A 19,409-nucleotide genomic window follows, 5' to 3' on the forward strand; every position below is an offset into this window, starting at 1 on the left:
TCGGGGCAGTTCCGTTTATGCAGAAAATACTTTAAACTTGAACAGTTGAAACCACTCATGCGAGTCTGTTGCCAAAAGGAGACAGTATTTGAAATATTAGAAATATTAGACACAGTGACGTCAGAAGGAATAATTGTATCATGGCAACAGTTACGGAGTTTAAGCAAATTTAAAATGGTTTTGCTGTAGGCCTAAAAATATATTTCCCATGAAAAGTAGATTTTTTGTTCAAAGCATATCCAACGATATTTTGTATTTATTTTTTCTTAATGGGAGGGGACTAAGGTACAAGTTTTATATCTAGCTATGCCCACCTTCTTTAAGTCCTTCATTGATTAGTGCAATATATTAACTACATATATTATGTTAAGTGAATGTAGTTAACATTAAAAACATTACATTACACTGGTAAGTTCAAACTCAACTGATACGGATGATCAAAGAAAATAAGAAATCACACTTAGAAAGAACCCTCCCAAAATGGAACAAAGGGGGCAAATATTAATTTTAAGTGGAGTTTAGAAGGTTTTTTTGTCGGGGGGGGGGGGGCATTCGAGGGGGACGAGAGCTTCATTCTCTGTATGTGTTCAGGTCTTGCACTATCCCCACCATCCTTAATTCCTTCATTGATTAGTACAATGTATTAACTGTATATACTTTACATGTAATTGTACCAGTACAGGTTTGTCTAGTTTTTTCACCAAACAAAATGCACGTGACATATATACAGTGTGCGGAAGATGGGAGGGGATGGGGGGGGGGAGGGGAGGGGACCCATGTGATACATTATTTTCCCTAATTTCCTAGAAACGATATTTAACGCAACGGGAATGTGAACGGGATTTGTATAGAACAACACATTATGACGTTAACACTTGTACCAGTACAGGTTTGTCTAGGTGTTGATAGGTGTCTAACCAAACAAAATGCACGTGAACTATATACTGCACGATAGAGGGAGGAAGTGGGGGTTACGTTAGCTCTCGTATGGACCTGGGACACGTTATTGTGCCCAAGTTTCTAGAATAATCACTTGAATTACACCTATCTCTTATGTAACGGCAATATGAATATTAACTGCATTGAGAACATTTAACGGCGTTGTGAATATTTATGAAGGCATTGTGAATAATTGAGCGCAGGGGTTATACTACGCTCAAGAAATAACCAGTTTAATTGAGACCATGTGTTCATAATCACGTGGATCGGAGCAAATGCGTTTTAGTCTAAGGCATTGGCTGTAAACAATAGAACTAATGTAACTATTTGGGTGAATCTTGTTATGTGTAAATACAAATGAATACCAGTAGGCTTACAATAGACTGAAGTGTTTAAAGACGCACTATTCAACTTACCAGAACATCTAAAATGATATTTAGTATTTATAATCTTCTACAGAAAGTGTTTTCATCTCATAAAATGAACTAACATGGTCAAAGAATGAATGAGAGATTCTTCACTATGTGGCCAGACAAAAAAAAAATATATATATCGTCAATGTATGTAGAATGATGTTGCGGCTTAAGTGGGGAAGCAACGTCGGATACCTAATTAGACAGAGCATATCTAGGGCCGACACATTGAACCGTGCGGACATTTTAACATATCAACAACCGGTTGCTTTAACTACTTACATTATACAACACTTTATGTACATGTATATAGTGTTTTAAGTTTGATTAATCATTCGTGATTTTGAATTTTGTCATCCTATTAATTAGGTAGTATTGGTAAAATTGTCTTTATAGGCGAGTTATTGGGCTCGACTCAAACGTTAGCCACCATATTGTTTTTGTCAGTTAGTAGCGGGATTTTGCCAGCCTTCCTAATATTGCAACCGTCTATAACCGTAACAAGCTCTCATGCATTCTGATCATGGTTTATGTGGGTAAGGGATCTGGTGGGAAGGTTGATGTCCTGATGTTTTTGCACTACGTTTCCATGCAGAAGAGCTAGTAGGACACTATTTTCCTATTTGTTCCGTGCTTTTCTTTCATCCTGTCGGCGCGGACAGAAAATCACTACACACGGACGTTTTTTCCTAGTTAATAATGTCCGTCCAGACTGATAATACTGTCCGCCGGACACAATTCCCCCGAGAAAGATGTCCTACGGACACAATTCTCTAGGAATAGTGTCCGTGAGACGCCCGGACACTATTCCCTGTCACACTAGCTCAGTCTTAATACAAGCTCTATGGTAAAGGGTTTCTCTTTTTGCCGATTGCTGGATTCATCGTTGATTGTTATTTTCTCACTTTTCCGATGACTTTGCTGGGTATGCACTCTTACACAAACCCTTTGATCAAACTCTGTGATCAATATGCTAAGGTTTGATATTGAGTGATACACCTTACGCGATTTTATAATAATTATGTATGTCTGTGACACCAAACTTTAACATACGCTTTCTTAAAAAGGATAACTTGCACGGATACAACAAGAATTACCTGCACAGACAGTAAAAACTCGATTTTTGTTATACTGGATGACAGGAGTTATTTGAATTATCAAATATCAAGATTTCACTCTGGAAGACTGATAACATTTCCGACGAAAGAAAACTGGGAGGATATCATACTTAGTATCTGAACTGCTCCATTTTGAGTTATGAAGCGTTTCGGTTTCAGGAGATATTTTCTTTGAAGTCAGGTTATATGTGAACAAAAATGGGTCTATTGTTCCAAATGGTGATGTTCAATATTTAGTGTACCAAATAAATTGGCTCATTTGATTTTGTGGGTAATTTGATGTGAAAAAGATGTAACAGAGGGAATTTCCCACTTTAAAATTTTGTCAGAGAATGTTATTCCGATAATACCTCGCTCAGCAATATCACTGTGGAAGTGATGAGGAACTACCAAAAAAAACAAACACAGAGGTAAGTTCAAACCATCCCCCACTTTCCGTAAATCCTTCATTGATTAGTTCAATGTATTGACGTAAGGTACCTATTCAAGTATAGGTTTTCTAGGTGTAGATATCTGTCTCATCTGACGTGTGACAAGTGACATATATACTGTACGGAGGGCGGGTACGTTAACTCTTGTCGGGACAAGTTATTGTCGTTAAGTCCCTAGACACAGTCTCCCAAATTGTACCTCTCAATATTCCGCAACGCGAATATGAACGAGCTCTATCAATAGCTTCGAATAATGAATTTAAGTGTATGCAATTAAAATTAATATATTTACATCACACTGGTAAGTTCAAACTCAATTGATACGGATAATTAAAGAATACGAGGAAATCCTACACATAAATACTCTCCCAAAATTGAAGAAAGGGGACAAATACATACATTAAGAGAAGTTAAGCGGGGTTGCTATTGTTCGACCGAGGAGAATGAGGAGCTCCATTCTCTTTATGTGATCAGGTCTTGCTTGTACTATTCCCACCTTCTTTAATTCCTTTATTGATTAGTACAATCTAATGACTGGCTTTATTTTCAAGGTAGTTGTACAAGTACAGGTTTGTCTAGTTGTTGATAGGTGTCTGACCAAAGAAATGCATGTGGCCTATATACAGTGTGCGGAGGAAGAGAGGGGGTATGGGGAAAACTGTGATACATTATATTCCCTAAGTTCCTAGACACGATCTGTTCAGCAACGGGAATTTTAACGGGATATGTGTAAAGCAACAAATGATGAAATTAGTGTATATTAGTTGACATAAAGAATAAAGCAGACCACCACATATGTGAGTTCAAAATCATCTAATTGAAGCATAGGGAACCGACACACACACAATTTCACGCAAAATGTAACAACTTGTATACACATTGACACCAAATGAGGTCTAACGTATGCGTTTGTAGATGGGACGGGAAGGGGGAGAGGTATAGGGGAGAATGATGGATTCCCTCCGTGTCACCCGGTCCTGCACTTTACCCACCTTCCTTATTTCCTTCATTTGTTAATACGATCAATTAACCTTATTTACTTACCTAATGAGGGTTTACTAGGATGTCTTTTGTTCTGGTGTAAATATCATTGACTCAATGACCTGTAGTTTCATTGATATGGAAATCCTTTATTGGTATATTCGATCCTTGAGTATTGGTTCCGATAACGAATGGTCCTGGAATTGGAGGTGATATTTAACTGTTCAATTGAGGAAGTGGTGATGCACGTACAGTGTCATAGCAATATATCAAGCCTTTTTCATTATAAGGTAAATGTAACAGTATCGACATGTAATTGTTACACGCATATCGTTGAGTAATTGTCGTGAGCCTCGTCGACAAGCGGTTATAGTATGTACGGGGTATATAGAAACTAGTACTTGAACCAAGTATGACCTCTGCCGCGGTTGGTTAATTATGAATAGATGCGTTATGTTACTACGACTACTGAATAAATGACTCATGATTCGAAACAAAAGTTACAAATACAAGTTAACTGTATATACGTGTGAACCAAATTCTCAAATCAGAAAGTAACGCACAACGTACAACAGGTTTTAACACGGCTATCACGGTAATACATGTAGTATTGGATGGGTTTCTCGAAATATAGTTGTATATCGGAGTTATGTCTGCTTAATTTGAATATATGTATTTACTTACTTTGTATTTAAATATATTCACGGGGGAAAAATAGGACTAAGAAAAAAAATGGCAAAAAATAAAGAACAATTTTCAATAATGATGACGGCAAGTAGGCTAAATGTGACTACTCTGGCATGGCAGGGGTCTTGTTTTCATGCTCGGGAAGTGCCATATCCTGCAATCTGGGGAGGCATTTTTTTCTCCATTTTCTCCATTACGCTACGCGCCAATCATGGTGGCGCGTAGCGTAGATTGACCTACCAAACGAACCCCCGATAATTATGACAGATGGCCACACTCTGATCTGCCGTTTCAATCCCAAATAGCTTTCGACGCCCCTGCACGTACTTCTTATAGTACTCCTTTAATGTATTGTTACTCTGTCCGCCCCGGTAGTGTGGTGAATTACCAGGTTTTGTAAGAAAAGTTAGGGTATTTATGTAGGTAGATGCCCGAGGACTCCTTTAAATATATTACACTAACAATGCAACAGTTTTAAAGGACCATTGCCCCTATAATGTACCCTTGGTACATCTTTCACAGTGTACTAAACAAAATAAATATGTACAAGAACAATACCTTAACGACTAAACACGACAAACGGATAACGTACATTAACTAACCGTATCACGGCACAGCTATTCGTTAATGCGCACGTGGCCCAGCAGCCCGCTAAACTATACGCATTGCGCTGAAGACAACGCAGCGCCTGACGAATAATTCGTTAAGAGCAACTCAGCACAGCTTACGACGAAATGCGTCAGTCCGCGAATCTTATGCTGCGACGGCCGTGTAACTGCACACGCCGTTTACGCAGCGCAACCGCATAGCATTAAGCCGATCATCTGCAGAAGCCAAAGATAACCCCTAAAACAACAACTCTGACAAACGCTATAAAATTTGGCGAGGATTCTACCTGACAACTTGTTACAAACTATAATCACAATGAATGTCTGTAAACGACAATTGCACGGCACTATACACAGCACCGTAACTGTTTAAAAACCTATACACGATTTACTGACCAATTGCGACATATCGAATAAGGTTAACACGTACCTGAACCCAATTACAAGCCGGTCAACGATCCCTGACCACCACCCAACGTCTATGCACCTTTAGTAATTCCCCCGTTTACGAAGAACAGAGACGACATTGTCCGTCAGACTGTTCAAATAAACCCAACCCACTTGTAGCCAGCAATAAACTGATACCCTAGATAGGCAGACTAGCGCACATACCAGGAACCCCTGCTTAAACATTAAACAAGCAAACAAAAAACATTATCCAACTGGGAAACAAGCATCATAGAAAATATGTACACACGAGAAAATAGAGTGCTTTCTCGTAACATTATATATTCCATTACAACTGGTATCATGATATTATATCTAACGCGCTTCTTCGTGAAGCTACCCGAACAATTGAATCTTTCAAAGTGGTACATTCATCGATGTTTATGGCCATTTTTAATTACAAAAAGGTCATTTTAAATGGTCATTTTTTCAAGCTTTTGTACTGCAGCTGGAACGCACGCAGCTTACCAGGACTGAACACAAATGTACATAGACACGAGAGGCAGACGACAGGATTCTTATCCATAAGCAACATAAGGCGCATTGCATTTAGATGCACGTAAATCAGAGTGTATGGTATGATAGCAGTGACCGTCGTAAGCAATACAATAGCAATATATAAGTATAAGTGTTTTCTAAGTTGATGGTAAATGTGATAGTATCGAAATTCAATTACAAAACCAAACATTCAAATTAACCAGACATAAATCCGATATAAAAAGCTAATTCGAGAAATACATCCACTATTGCATGTATTTCCCTGATAGCCGTGTTAAAACCTGACGTACAACTGATTTGCTATACGTTCTGACTTGAATATTTAATTCACACTTATATACAGTTTACTTAAGTTTGTCCTTTTTCCAAGTATGAGTCATATCAACAGTAAACGTAGTAATCAATTCCAATTTATTCATAATTATCCAACCAAAGCAGAGGTCATAATATATATACAACAGCATCGCAACGTTGGCTACTTAATGTATAAACTGATGACGTAGAACCCTTGCAACGCCTTTCAAATTAATCTACTTGAAAGCGCGCTTATGTGAATTCTTAAATAATGAAATGGGCTACAGTGATATGTTTGTATTATTAGTTACCTTAACGGATTAATTGATTAATCACTTGAAGAATTTAAGTACATCATTCAATCAGAAGAAAACTGTACCGAGTTCCTCTTTAAGCTGTTTATTTAAGATGTGCTTCTTCTCGAGTCCCAGACTATATTTCTAATAGTCGAAGCATTTTTGGTTTGTTTATTGGTAAATATATGAACATTTCTTCAAGATTCGCTGCGAAATTTTACAGGAAAAACTTAATTTAGCAGTCACTTCTTATTAATATTCACCCAGCAGCTGTACGTAGTCCATGTGTTCATGATCTTATAGACTTCAGTCAAATAGCTGTTATTTGACTGTTTACACCAGTAATTTTGGATTAAAGGTTAATAGGCTGCAAGTTATCTTTATTGAAGAAACCCATGGGTCAGTCCAAGTCAATTAATGATGGGTTGTACTCTGGTTATTGGTGCGAAAGTAGTCTAAAGGCTTATAAGAAGTAAATTGTTCTGGTTGTTAAATATTTGACCAAATACAACGATATCAAGCAACAGTGAATCGAGTACAGGTACGAGTACTTAATCATCAGAGTGCTGGTACGAAATAATGAGTACGAGTTTTGTTCACCTAGTGCGAGTACCGATCTTTTTGAAAAAAAGTACTTGAGTGCAATTCTAGTGCCAAGTGCTTTTCGAGTACTACAACATTAGAACATAGCTTCTGACAAAATTTTACGATTTTTTTTTTTTTTTTTTAGTGTCAATTACAGATACAAGTTAAAAGAAACTTGGCAACAGCAAATCTCTCCAGAAATTGAAAAAAAAATACGGATACCGATAATATTAATCTTCTTTACACTGTACTTGAGGTACTGTTTAATATAATTAAACGTAAAAGGGTAGTAAACACTCAGTGATTGTTTGGAATGGTTCAAGTCCACTCACGACAGATTCACACTAAATTGTGGCTGTAAAAGAGGTATTTGGAAAGAGCTTTGATGCCATAACCGCCTTGGCTATACATTGATATCCATTAAGTATAAATTCAATGTGGCTCACCTTAAGGGGATAAAAGCTTTTTTTTCTCTTCAGTTGTCCTTAAAAAGTAATACTGATCAAATCCAACCTTCACCTCTACCCGTCATAGTCATTTGAACTTCCTCTTTTAGTTCATTTTATTAGCTTTATTCTTTTGAGAACCGCGAAACTTAGTACAATCCTGCTAACCACGAGAGATTCCTTCAAAGTCCGTGCAGTCTGTCCTAGTCAATGATGTATGACTGTATCAAACAAGAATTATAGTTAGGTGTTACCACGAGAGATTCCTTCAAAGTCCGTGCAGTCTGTCCTAGTCAATGATGTATGACTGTATCAAACAAGAATTATAGTTAGGTGTTACCTTTCAATCGGTTAGATCAACAAACCAGCACTGCATGGTATTCATCGCCCAGCGTAACTGAAAAATTTGCATAGAAATGCTGTTATAATTATTCATTCAGCCTTGTCGTTTTGGTAAATTGTACATCGTATGACATGGTTCCAGGCTTGCGTGTTATAAACAGCAATGTTTTACACGTATACATTGCAAATCGAAAGATAAACATATAGTATATACATCATATGTGTTTTTCTTCCATTATATATATAAACTTATACAATTGAATCAAAGACCACGATATTTACTATTACGAGTAGTGACATATCACACACTAAGCTATATGGAAGGTAAAGTTTAAAAGTTAGTTATTTTGACCTGTTGTAATATTTTAATTTTCATATTCAATAGAGGTACACTTTCAATTTTTGGGATATATGCGTTAAGGAAACTATACAACCTTACTTATCGTCTTACATGACTATGTTCAACATTAAGTGTTCACATAATATACGGTAGATATCATTTCTTTTGTACTAAATGAGGACTGAATTCACAACATTTCCCCCTGAATTGCACAGTTAAGCCCTATTCCTAGCTGTAACCTACGTAAAATTCAGTGACGCGGTTAGCTACACTCTAATAATTTAAGTCTGCATGTGCTTGAATTGTTCAGGACGTTTGAAATGGCGTCTTATACATTGTAAAAGTGTGTAAGTGGCATGTGAACTAAGAATACAATTGTGCAGAGAGCGAGGCTGATATTGAAAGTATACAATCTCGGCAGAACCATAGACATTTTTATACAGAAAGAATGACTATTCGATGACAAATAAGAGACAATAGTCCAACAGGAATAATAAATAATTACATCACTCAGGGAACATTGAAGGCCGAAACAAGAACTTCAACAATTTCTTGAAGGTATTTCGACGACTGATTAATTTATATTTTCCTCTCTGATCAGTCAAATGACCTACGGGTAAAATTTACAATAAACTCTTTAAGATATATTCTTCAAGTTGCATTATATAATCTTTTAATTTTTTTCTTCTCTCTATTGTTTCAGGCGGTTACCATCATTTGCGTAAAGGGTTAAATATCATTCCCACTGTGAGTGGAAGGTTGTTGCGTTGTCCACAAATAGCAGTGATCCTATACTTCCCATCTGAATATAACCTTCACCCTATTTCCTTACAGGACCTACCAACGGTAGCTGTGGTGCGATTTTCCCTTCCAAACAGGTTTGCAATACGGAGTTTTCATCCAGTCAAAATGCCAAAACATCAATGAGTTCATTGACGTCACTGAAACATGTTGCTTAAGCTGAAGAGATTAATTGTTGTTGATTGACCTGTGACACTTAGTTAAGTATAGTGACTGGGTTTCATTCCAAACGCCCTAACTTTATTTTCAATGCTTGGAACACATGTCAACCTTAGTTATGATACATACGCTACATTCCATTGGGTTTGTGTTTAAATGGTTAGGCAACACGCATTTCAGTCATTGATTATGTGGTATTAAATATGCGTATCCATAAGTAATATTACGTGATTAAGTACCATGATGCCCCTAGGTAATAACTGTTAAAGGTAATTCAATAGTTGGTAAGCAGTATTCGATACTACGACAATGTTAGTTGCAACTTTGTAAAATTTGTTTGATAACACATATGCCTTATAATGCTTTATCGATCATTACCCACACAGGTATCAGAACTGTGAAATTAATTTAAGGCATATTATTAATGAAGTTGGTGATGTCATATTTTTTCAGGATACTATAATTACATGATTAACACTAATAGGGTAGTAATTGTCAGTAGACAAGTGGTAACGACATGCGAAATAAACTTTGTTTTGACTTAACACGATGATTAATCAGTTCCATTTGTTTACTTTCTGTATTATATATTATTCGCCGTCTGACCTGAAATGTCGCTGGAGGTATGCTATTATAGCTGTAGAGAGTGCTTATTCATTTACCCCATCAATAAAAAAAACTCTTCTTTATGCCTGCTCCCATGCCTTCAGCGTCTTCTCAGATAATGCAAGAGTTGAAGGCGGTTGGGGTGGGGAGGAGGGGGTTGAGAAGGGGGAAGTCATTTTGAAAGGTTAATGAACAATACTTTGAGTCAAAGTATGAAACAATTAAATGTTCTCACATGGTGTTGTAATAAACCTGAATTATTCATTTAGGGGATTAGTCAGGAGAATAAATTGTTGGACACACAGAGAATAAGTTAATATATGCTTCACAACATGCAGTAGTAGCAACCTAATTGTGTGTTAGTCTTTTCCATAACTGTACACTATTCTGTTTTCTCGACCAATCTTAACAATATTGTTATAATTTAACGTGTAGCAACGGTTCAGCGTAAGAAACGACACAATAAAAGGGTAAACACACGTTCTTTAGCAAAACGATTTCGAGCAAATCCTTCTTGTCTTGGTTTCTTTCATTAGCTCAGTACTACGTATGTCTATGAATTCCGATTATTGTTAATCATGATACGGTTCAGTAGCCAGTCATAGTAAAACTTAAACGGTTAAACTACGGGTTTCTTGTTACTAATAACACACATATGTACAGTCTGCTGTTTTAATACGTTCAACGGTTAGTGTTACACCTTACCGTTGACCCATGTATTCTGTTCGCTACCACTCTTCTGAAGATCAAAACATTTTGAAATCCAAATTATACAAAAAGGGCAAAGTTAAGAGTTCAAATTCATATACCGATTGCGCTCGATGCAATTACAGATACCTTTCATTTACTGAAGATCAATTGAAGATGACACATTTAAGAAACATTCTTTTCTTTTCAATTTCCCGAGACGAGTGATATGTGACTGGGAATGTAGTAAGAAATTGCCACACTATATCCTACTCCCTAGTTCATGAAATACATTGCAACACTTGTATTTGATAACACTGGTGCGATTCTAGAAGTATGGCGTTCTTGTTGTACAGCGTAAATTTAATTAACACACATATTCCGAGATACAAACTGCAAACCAATTACAATCCCGTCTTAACATTTGTTCTCAATCTAACTGGAATTTATCAATTCAAATCTGGTAAACTGCGACAGCAGATAGGGGCTATACGATGTATGACAAGGTTTATCTAACTGACGGACCCTTAAGTTAAAGATATCACTGATTGATTATGTTGACAATAATTGGTTCACTCGCACACTAAGTGGAAAGTATGTTGCACCATGCAATGAAAGCAAAACGTCAACTCCAAGTTCAGCATGTTGTAGTCAGTATTTTTGGTTAAAGTTTAAAATACGTAAATTAGAGTATTTATTGAAATAGTGAGATGTCCATCTTCTTAGCAATGATGTTCAGTTAGTTGTGTAGCCTTAGTACCATAGCTAACAACAGTATTGTGATGCTTTACAAAGGCGTTATTGCATTGACTAGAATCTGTATTCAGTTGCTTGCAAAAATAGCTATGTTGCTTGAGTGTATGAATGTATGGATGTATCGGAAAAGGTTGTGTAGCCGTGTGTGTGGATATAACTTCAAGCAGTATGGTGTCTTTTTTGCTAAGGATTCAAACTGAAAGTAATAACAATGTTACGTTAAAAAGTGTATTTCTAATTCAGGCAATGCGGTGTTTTGTCATTTGAAACCATTATATATGCATCATTGGTGTTAAATGTTTTGACATGAGGAAATCGGTAACAAATCAATGTAAAATCAATGAACCACAAGAACATAGTAATCATGAGGACGTTTCGTCTTGTTATCACAAAGCTATTCGAGTTAACGTACAATGATAATGCCATGGAGCTATCGTCATTAACGTGTATCATGTGAAATGTTTATTTCCCTTGGAAAGTTCAATTTGTAGTATTTATACTTATTTTTACACGATATTTCTATTTTCCAGCATGACTCCATACCCCAGCATGGCATATATTGAGACTGTTTTCATAGTATGTAGGGACAACCAATAACTGTCTGGATTTATTCAATATCCAGTCTATTAATTAGGTTAATCAGCGGTGTACCGTGTGTTTATTGCATGATAAAGCACGAAATAGGGCGTTCACACAAAACACTAATGACATTAACCAGCAACTAACCAGCAATTGTCTCAAAATGGTGCCACCCTAAAATGTTCATGCTACGCTTCTCTCCAACTGATGGTGACGCTGCGCTTGCATAGTGTCATGGTGGGAAACGTCCCACCCACTCAAAATTTCAAAAGGAAGGTCCTGTTATATACGAACATCATTATGTAACATTTGGAAGATACATAATGTTTTCGATGTTCCTTAAATGCCCCCTAGATAATCTATCCAGGGTATAGCCCTGGAAAACTTTGTTTTATAAATGCTTACGTATCTGATAAAGTAAAATGTTGCCAGATACCCATCAGTGCTTTTTATTTGTTCTTATATCAGATGTGTGCATATTGTAAACATCTGTATAACAAGACGATTTTATTCTTGTGTGCAAAGCTTAACATTTTCCGTTTTGGTTCAATTGTTCAATTTGATTGGCACCCGGCTGTATAATAGATAACTAGTCTTTCTTAATTAAGATAGGATAACATAAGTCTAATCATTTGTCAGATGTGACTAAAATATAATTATGAACAACATATCAATTCAGGGACAAAACAGAAGCAAACTTGAAGATTTCTAGACGTGTGTTCTCTCCCTGGGCCCCGCCTGGGCTTCGCCGCTGGACCCCAACATTGCACCAAGGCGGGTCTCTAGACCCCATCCGAGGTTTAACTCCAAGTCGCACACTCCGTTAGTTATACATGTTCAGTCATTTATCTCCCCACTCCTCACTTTCAATTGGGATTGCCTCCCTGCATTCCTGCAGTTTTTTGTATTCATAGCAAATCTCGATAACCTCAGTTCATCTAAAAGACATATTAATTTATATAATGAGGTTTTCACCAGCCATTTAAATAAGCAAATATATGTCGTGTAGAAATCAATATCATGTTTTATTTCAGTGGCAAACGTATGAATACGTTTTTTTTTAGTGCGTTTTGCTCTTTTGGTGATTTCATAAGTCCTGCTTTGATAAAAGAACCATTGTTTTGTTTCATCTACTGTTCTCTCACGCCTGTATCTGATGTCAACAGACCGTGACCAATTCAACACATAATGCTACCTTATAATTGGGAAAGGTTTCCACTTAACGAATGATCGTCCGTATTACTTACCTAGTTTCCTATATTAGGGCCTCATACTCCCCGCCCCCCCCCCCAAAAAAAAAAATGGAAGCACAATTTACCGACTGACAAAAACATTTGATTCCCACTTTCATGTTTATGTCATCAATGATGTTATAGCACGGTCGGGAAAAGTCACCAGTCTCCCGTTGCCTTTTATGGCGTCATACTACATTATGACATATTGATCACATCATCTCAAAAACAAATATTCATAAATGACATTCCAACATACAGAAACAGGAAAAGTGCGGCCTGAATGCTGAACAATGCACGTGTCACTGAATAAACCGTCTCTCCTACCCATGAATATATCAAATTGTATATTTGTAGCGTCGTGTTTACGTGTGTTGATGTGTATAGTATCAATTCACAAACCATCGGAAAAGCGTGAAGCATGATTTAAACGGGAAAAGAGGTATATAGTTTAAGTTGTGACGATAAAGCTAAGGAATATAAACATATATAATTCAAGGGGAAAAACAATGTCTGGGAAAATAAAACCTGTTCACCCGAATGGACGTGATTATAGTATTTGTTTATCTTTTTCTAAATTTTAGCGACATGATGTATTTACTGATAAACTGTTACCTATAGTTCTTCATGATTATGTTACAAAGGAAATACTTCAAGACTTTTGTTCTATATTTAATGTAGGTTAAATATTCGAAATCTAAATAATCAACAACCAATGTTTACAATGCTATATGTATTTTTAAGATTTTGACTTGGTGAACCAATGAGCTGCCATTTATTAGTGTGTTATGGCCAGGCATTGAACATTAAACGTGTTAAAATGGCTACAGGTCAGTTGAGGAGTTCAAAATTCGATGTCTTTTAGAACATTAACTCAATAATACTGCTGATGTAGCTTGTGCATGTGTGATATGAAAAGAAGAACCATGTTGCTTTTGGTAGTGGCCATAGGTCATTTGATGTAGCAAGCGGTGAAAGTGTAAAAGCCAAGCCTGAAATTATTAGGGCGGACATATAGATGGGTATATATTGATATATGTATGCAGTCTTTTTTGAAGACTTACGTGGGGTCAGCAGAGGTCAAATTAGGTATGTATTTTTAAGTCTAAAGTAGTAAATTCCCTAAGATCTACTTAAGCACCCCAATGGTGTTCTTGTTTGAAACTTATGTCTGTCTGTCACACAGTAGTACTTGATGAGTCAAAATGTAATGTGATAATACAGTAAATAATTTTTCTTTTCCTGTAGTCATTTTTAAGTTCATTTTGACAAGTTTATCGCTAATTTGTGACCCATTACATACAGTATGCATAAACTTGAGTTGTGTTGAGATACAGAGTTGAGTTTGTGTGGTAACATTGGCATATCTCTGCATTCATCAGAAGACATCCGAAGATGAAAGTTGAGTTAATTACTTGATCATTGTGTTAATACTGTGCATTTTGTTAGAGGTAAGGATTTACTAAAGGTTGATGGCTGTGCCAGTTTTAACTATTTTCTACTCTTGGAAGGGGTTGGAAGGGTTTGAGAGTGGAAGGGGAGGGGGGGGGGATTTTATACAATGATGGAAAGTGTTTTTATTCGCTGTCACTTTTTTTTATATTAGAAACAAGTACAACAGTGTATTTTATAGGGAGGTGAAGGGTATCCCATTAACATTTGTTTGAGAGGTAATTACATAACCTTAGACTTTTCGTGCATTGACAAGTATCTGTGTTCTGAGTGATTTTTTACTGACTTGAATTACTTTTACCACTTTGTAATAGCTTGGGGGAGCCTGGAATCTTAGTAAGCTTGTAATGTCTTCTCAATTCCACATCGGCATCCTACTACATGTGATTTGATCTGCTGCAGCCATGCAGTCCTATTCATATATTGCATGATGTACCGAAGCCAATGTATATCATTGTATTGTTTTCCATTTACTTATTTTTCGATTATAACGATAATCCTGTTTTTAGGGGACAGTTTACCTCATATTATAGCCTTAATAAGGTTCCATGCTTCGAACAAAACATATACCCTAGTGAATAAAAAGAGAAAAAACAGTTTCCTGTTGATGTTTTCAATTTAAATATCCTAATCAACTAGTTCACATAAGTAACTTTTATTCACGTCACATTGTGCAGCAAAATTTTGAGACAGTCTTGTCTGATCATTTATAACGTCTGATCTACCTATCCTACTTCACACATTGTACATATCATAGAGCTTCATCGACTTGAAACAAGTTTGATTAAAAAGACGGCCGCCGCACTTGTGACTGATAGCATTTCGGTCCATAAACGTTATGTGAATTGGCGTTTAAGCGCACAAGGTTATGTGATCGCTACGGATTTCTTTCCCAATTACGTAAACGTTGAACATATTCAACCAGAATGATGATTTTGACCACTTTTTCGTGCTATTCTTTTGGTGGCCTAATATCATGTTCGTCGACTACGAAAAGTATTATAATAAATGTATATGATATCTCTTGGATATATTCACATATTCAACCGTGCGAGTGTGTTTTCTAATGAAACGGGATTTCTTAGTTTGTAAAAATATCTCTTGATTGAGATTTTGGGGTATAAACTGTAGTCATTGGCTTCAGCGCCTAAATTCAAATATAATGATATGCCGGGATGTTAAAAAAATGTGAGAGATCACGGGGTCAGATATCATACTGGTATAGTGATTATTAAAGTGCTCAATCTCGACCAGTAAAATACTACATATCATCAACAGAAGGCAAGTGACTGCAACATTGAGGAACACTTTGCTGCGGAAAATAAATATTTAGAGAGGTACAACCCAAGCATTGTGATTATCTAATGTCTCTTATATTATCTTCTTTTAATTTTTATGATGCAGAATCTTGTCTACTACGTGGCATATCAGAGATCTAGTATGCCCTTTCAGTGCATTGTGGTGAAAAATATACGGTACACAGGACCATAACCATTGGAAGCATAGGTGCACGTGGCTACTAGATTCAACCCCAGATCCCAATTTGTTTTCCTAAATGGTTTATAATTTAAAATACAATGTCATATACTTTTTACGAGGGAGTGGCATTTTTTGTATCACCATGTGAGCTGTGAATAAAACTACAAACTGACGTATATTTGCAAAATAAAAAAAAACGACTCTTTTGTGAAGCTGACTAATGTCGTGTGGAAGCGTATGACGACAACATGTTTTACACGCTAAGAGATCAGTGTATTGTACTCTATGCATACGAATAAAGTTGTAGGAACATGGAAACAAATGGACGCTTTAGGAATACTGTTAAGAGACAACATACTAACACTGTTAAGTTAGTGTTTGAATATTTTAATTTGGACGAGATGTCACGATGTGGTGGGTCTCTAGCACTGCATTAGAGGTCACCAACCAATTGATATGTACGAACGCAAAGTCATACTACTCACTGGCGAATAAAGGCACGGATAGGGGTCCCTAAACTGAAATACACATATCTAAAATAGTTTAGGTAAAATAGTCGCCCTCACAGAACCAAATGTTTTCGAGCACAGGTTACCCATGGTCTTAACATATGTTATAATAGAGTACTATAAGTCAACCAGGAAGTAATTACAACATACGTGATTGTTTCTTACGTCTATTTATATTGCTTGTAAAGGAAAAAGGGTTTGTTTTTAGCAAATGCTGAACATTGAATGCAAAGTCACTCTTTGTTTCGTTACGAATTGTAACAGGTTTAGGAAAACGTATCTCCATTGGTGGAACTCAATCAAATCGTAAGCAAAACAACATTTACATGATTTGTCGCCATATTATTTTCTGATGAGTGTTAATATCCGAGTTTGTTTAAGGGTGTAGGATGTGGGTGTTGCATTCTGGTTAACCACATGTTTTATACTGCAGTATCTGTCACTGTGTACTATATTCATTTATCGGGGTATCTTGCATTACGGTACTGGTGTACTGTTGAATGTAAATTACTCGCACATCACTCGAGAATAACAAGAGAGCAAACACTGTGATGGATTTTGTTAGCTTGTCGACCTACATTCTGGTTACATTCATCACCTGGGGATATTGAAATTTCCTATCAATTATTTTAAATAGTGTGACTGATGAAATGCGATTCCCTGTGACAGGAAAGGAAATTTCTTGTCGATTTAATTGTGTAAAAATCAAAATTTTAATGACATTACTTTTTTATCAATTTAATACATTTTTTCTTTCGAACTTAAACCTACACATTCCCCACGTGCATCAATGTCCTAAGGGTTTCATTTTAAGGCCAAATGAAAATAATTTTGCCATAACAAACATGACAGTCAACAACATATTTTACTATGATGGTTAATAAAGGTTTTAAGATGTCAATACATTCATACTAATGGAGGCCTATCCAGGTCATGACCAGTTCTCCTCTGATGCAACGTGAAGAAATCTTTCAAATAATAAGTGATTATGGCCATGTTTCTCATGACAAGAAATATATTATACAGCACGTTTTGACCTATGGGTAAACAATGACAGAATCTGCCAAGCTATCAGAGGCACTGGATAGTTGTTTGCCATGAAAGTCATGCATTTTGGAGATAGTGCTTCTCCATGAACGTGAAGTTGTTCTTGATGAGAACATGGTTCATGAGGGTCTTGCGGCTGGTTAAAGGAGGACTTTGGTGTCCACTGTCAGCCCAGAGCTGCACAAGTAGCTGTAATGCCTTCATTGTGAGGAATGTTGGTGTAGAGAGAAGTAAATGAAAGGTACTAATGGCATCAAACCTTTAATTAGGCCGGGGACCTTGTCATTCCGCCATCGGTACATTCCGCATAGAAAATATGCCCTTTCCACCATAGAAAAGGTGCCATTTCGCCATGTTACCCGAATGGCAGTAAAGCTCTTTTGTATGGCAAAAGGAGCACATTATTTTGGGTGCACTGTAGGCCAATAGGCACTGTATATTGCTTCGCTTCACACTAACAAGAGGCTCGGAAAATCCAAAAAAATTGTCATTTAAATCGACAATCAGAATCAGTCTTTTTAATAAGCAATCAACTTTTTAAATTAATTTGATTTAGTTGAGACAGTGTATCGACTCAAGATGACAAACTTAAAAGTAAAACTATTCAATCAACATGTACATTAATGACTGTGTATATATTCCCCAATCTTGTGTTGACTTCAATTCAGTCTATCCAGCGAACAGTCACATTTGAGTACAGTTTATCTATCTTTCCACGAGAAGCAAATAAAGTTTCACCGATACATTTCTGTGTAAAATTCATTCCTAAAATGTACCTTTCCGCTATGGCGGAAAGGACCGAAACCTATCGCGTTAAGGTATGGCGATATGTACCTATTGAAGAATGGCACTGGAACCAGTTAGGCCTCTAGGGTAACAATAACATTGGACTTTGTCTCTGACATCTGAGTTTTATCTCATTCTGGCAGGATCCAAACATCGATGAAAACCCTGTAATAGCTATGAATCGTCATAACTCTAACCTATAGGCCTTTAATCCTACTAACCTACTTTGTGGAGCATGACTGGCTATTGTAACGGTACACTTTACCCTAAAATTAGGCCAGCTAACGAGGTACTGTACAGAACGGTTGTACTACAGTCTAGGGCCTAGCCTAGGTCCTATAAAACTGGCTATAGGCCTCGGCCTGGGCTAGTTTCAATAGACCAAGGCCTAGGGGCCTTACACTAGCTACAATTGCAGTATAAAAAGGCAAGGTAGCCAACATAATCTTATCATATCAATGTATATGTCATTCATAAATTTCACGTATCAAGGCGTAATGCATTCCGCCAACGCCACTGTAAAATTCGACAACACGAAGTTGCTCAACAGTGGCTGCCATTTTGTTATAGTAAACGTTGACTGCATTTCAGCGTCTTATTCCTCACAGTATTTGGTTTAGGAAACATTTGTACGGCGGTGTATAACGTCCATTGTATTGCACTTTATCTACAGCTGGACGACATCGTTCCGTTGACTTACGAACTAAAATCGTCACTCCTCAAGCCCCTCAAGAACAGAGAGAAGCTTTTAATCGGATTTTCCATACGCAAGTGACGTAGCCAGTTGGAGAGAGGGAAGAAAAAAACCCAGCAGAAGTTCTTACGATCGCAAGCAAGTATACACAAATCAGTGTTGATAGTAATGATAGTAGGCTACTGTTTTGCACAAGT

General features: G+C 36.8%; 1 protein-coding gene across 1 annotated transcript in view; it reads right to left on the reverse strand.

Annotated features, from left to right (window-relative positions):
* The window catches only part of LOC139982191 (uncharacterized), a 297,534-nt gene extending 293,265 nt beyond the window's left edge, over window positions 1-4,269 (reverse strand). Inside the window, exon 1 of the mRNA XM_071994782.1 lies at window positions 3,946-4,269. The gene's annotated coding sequence lies outside the window, so the exon portion shown is untranslated. The remainder of the gene's footprint in view (window positions 1-3,945) is intronic.
* Between the last annotated feature and the right edge of the window lie 15,140 nt (window positions 4,270-19,409).

This window comes from Apostichopus japonicus, chromosome 16, assembly GCF_037975245.1.
Source record: "Apostichopus japonicus isolate 1M-3 chromosome 16, ASM3797524v1, whole genome shotgun sequence".
Lineage (NCBI taxonomy): Eukaryota > Metazoa > Echinodermata > Holothuroidea > Aspidochirotida > Stichopodidae > Apostichopus > Apostichopus japonicus.